This window comes from Fukomys damarensis, unplaced genomic scaffold (genome assembly GCF_012274545.1).
Source record: "Fukomys damarensis isolate Sample0158 unplaced genomic scaffold, DMR_v1.0_HiC HiC_scaffold_19, whole genome shotgun sequence".
NCBI classification, from domain to species: domain Eukaryota; kingdom Metazoa; phylum Chordata; class Mammalia; order Rodentia; family Bathyergidae; genus Fukomys; species Fukomys damarensis.
Genome location: NW_022900931.1, coordinates 26,007,151 through 26,010,352, shown reverse-complemented (window position 1 = coordinate 26,010,352; position 3,202 = coordinate 26,007,151). Strand labels below are relative to the sequence as shown.

At 58.0% G+C, this 3,202-nt stretch overlaps 1 long non-coding RNA gene across 1 annotated transcript in view; it reads left to right on the top strand.

Annotated features, from left to right (window-relative positions):
- LOC104853600 overlaps window positions 1-1,892 on the top strand; it is a 2,907-nt gene extending 1,015 nt beyond the window's left edge. Inside the window, exon 2 of the long non-coding RNA XR_777832.1 lies at window positions 1,361-1,892. This is a non-coding gene — a long non-coding RNA (uncharacterized LOC104853600). The remainder of the gene's footprint in view (window positions 1-1,360) is intronic.
- Window positions 1,893-3,202: the final 1,310 nt, after the last annotated feature.

Below are 3,202 nucleotides of genomic sequence, written 5' to 3'. Positions count from 1 at the left end.
CTGCCCGGAGGCGTCGGCCTGACCCAGCACCGGGGAAACGTGCCCGGCCCGCTCCTGCCAGCTGGGGCGCCGGCCCCTCTGGGTGAGAGTCATCGTGGGCTTCTGTGCCTGCTTCCAAGGCACGCGCTTCGCCTCGGGGACCTTCGCTGGTACCCATGAGGAGGTGTTGTGAGCCCCGTTTCTAAGAGAAGCGAACAGGCTCAGGGAGGTGAAGGACTGAGGTGGGAGCTGAAGTCACTGCCCAGGATCTTCTGAACCCAAGGCTCTGGAAGCCTTTGGTTTTTCCCAAATCCCGTGTGAGAAACTTTACTTCCTAGCTTTTTCAGGGTTCCTCTGATGAGGGTAGCAGGGCCGGATTCTCCCAGCCTGTCTGATTCCAGGGCCTCTGGAAGAAAGAAGCACGTGGCTTGCTGCCATCTCCCTTCCACCCTTCCCATCGCTTCTGTAGGACTCAGGTGGCAACCTCGCAGGGATCCCTCAGGATGGTTCAGAACCAAGAACTAAGCACTTCTCTGCTGTCCTTCGGGAGTCTCACCTGGTCCTGGTTCAAGACCAGTGACGATCCCAGATCGCGTCCATCTCTGCTAGCGTGAGGAGGAGGCAGTCTCAGAGGAACTGAAGCCCAAGAGACAGTCAGCTCCGCAGTGTAGACAAGTGTGCTGCTGTAGAGGCGCTGGGTACACCCCAGGCTGCTCGAGGGGTCACAGCCAACGGCAGGAAGTCAAGGCCACCAAGGATCTACTCCTGCCTGAGCCCTCCCTGGCTGTGTTTAGGGCCCAACGCGATGGGAGCCAGGGCTGAGCCGGTCCTCAGTGCGCTCACCTGGCAGGAGCGGACTGAGTCTCGGAGGAAGACCTGGGAAGAACAGGCGGGGCACAGCTGAGGTGTAGGTTCAGGGTGAGAGCTGAGAGGGGGTCAAATGAGGAAGGATGGAGAGGCACCGAAAGGAGGGCGGATTGGCAGCAGGATGGGGAGGCTGAAGCAGGACACACTGCTCTGTGGGGAGGAGAGCCTGAGCCACCTCCTGGCTGTGTGACTTTCCCTCCGGACTGTCTTGAGTGTCCCTCTGTGCATCCCCAGCTCAGAGGGCTGTTGACCATTACATGAGATGAGGCATCTGAAGCGGTAAACTGAAATCCTGGTATACAAGAGATCTTTTTTCCCAAGACAGTGTCCCTTTATATTGCTGAGACTAAGGCTGAACTCATGGGCTCAAGCAGTCCTCCTGCCTCAGCCTCCTCAGTGAGGAGCAGGAACCATAGGTGTGAGCCACTGTGTCAGGCCAGAATGTTTTTTTAAACTTTTAAGGCTGTAGCTCTTTCCATCTAGTCTTCTCTTTCTCCTCCTTCGGATTTCCTAGCCTGGAAGATGGACGAGAGCCCTGGGCTTCCCACATCCCTCTCCCGCTCACTCTGGGCAAAGAGCAGGCTTCCCCAAGTTGGCCCAGCGTGTTGCTGTCAGGTCCAGTTCCTCCCATGCCGCCGGCAACTCTGCTGAAGGCCCTGGGCTGTGTGAGCACAGGGAAACCGTCCTCGGCAGCTCCGGCCCCAGACTTCGCACAGCAGACATCTGGAGGCCGCACACTTCTGCGGGCCAGGCTGGCCACCTGCCCCAGCCCGTTGTGTCTCGGCTTCTGCAGTCTGTCCGAGCGAGCAAAAGCCCATGGTGCCTTCCCTCACCCTCAGCCTTCAGAGTCATCGCTGTCCACCTGCGGTGTGGCTCCCACCGGCTGCAGCAAGGGCTGACAAATGCTGGGGGGGGCAAGCACCCCAAGCAACACCCTAGCCATTGCCCCCACAGAGCTTACATCCTGCCTTGGGAGGCGAGGAGGGGAGATGGGCTATCCACACTGGAATAAATAAAAAGCACATTATATGGTGTGTTAGATGATGCACACTGTTGGTTTTAATTATGTACCTAATCATAAGTTACAGCATTCAACTCTTTAAAAAATTATTTAGTTAGTTTCATGGTCTGGGGGTGGAACCTAGAGGCTGGCAAATGAGGAGCACCCCGCCTTCCACTGTGCTCTGCTATGACTGCCTGATTCACTGCAAGTTGAACCCAGGGCCTTTGCACTGACCTACATCCCCTTCTTCTCTTTCAAGGTGGGGGTCTTGCTTCGTTGCTAAATTGCCCAGGCTGAGCTCAAATTTTCATTCCTTCTGCCTCAGCCTCCCAGAGTGCTAGGACTACAGGCGTGCACCACCATGCCTGGCTCTCAAGTAATTTTTAGAAGTTGTGTTCAGTTTGGGTAGGGCAAAGTTCTGAGATTTTGGACTGAGGTATTGTGCTGCTTGTTCTTGAAGGTCCGGAAAGGCACAGATTTTGAACCCAAGGCTGAAGCAAGCTGGGTCGGGTACTGGCCAGCGGGGATCGCCCCGAGCAGCGGGAAATGGTAAGGACCCACCTTGGGGCTCTAACCTACCGCGAGGTAGAGGAAGCCGGGCCGAGGCTAACGGAGGGACCATGGTCAGTTCCCCGGTTTGGCCACCAGGGGTCATTTTACCCCCGTAAATCACCAACTGGAACGCTGGTGTAGACACACAAAAGGCTTAGTCCAAACTGAGACGCGCGCGCGCACACACTCGCATACGCGCGCGTACACCACCGTACCAGAGCCACAGGGCCAGAAAGGTACTCAGGACACCGCCAGAGCCAGCCCTCCGGGGTGTCGTCTGTGCCGCCAGCCTCCGGTGGGGCGAAGCCGCTCCCGTCGCTGGCACTTCCCGTGCAGTCCTCCGTGCCGTCGGTGACTCGGTTCCTCTTCGTCCCACGGGAGCGCTCGCGGCCCCGGCGTGCCCCGGGCTCTGCCGCGTCCCAGACGCGAACTCGTCCGCTCGCTAACGCCCTCGAAGGTGCTGGGCGTGGACTCGCAGCAGGCAGATGGACAGTCGTTGTCCTGACCGCAGACGCCCTGGTCCCCTCCGCCGTCACTCCCGAGTCTCCAGGTCTCACCGGCAGAGTGCACATGTACACGTTTCTGTGTTCACAACTCATTCATTTCTAATGTAAACTGAGGAAGAAGGACGAGCTCTCTGGGATTCTCCGTAGATTCTCATAGAATCTCATAGATTCTCCGTTCTATGAGCGCAAGAGGTCTGAACCCAAAACGACCGAGAAGCAGTGCTGGGGGGACTCGCAGAGGGGCCGCGGGAGCGGCGCGAGGAAAAGAGGTGATTTGGACGAGCCGGGAGCCCGG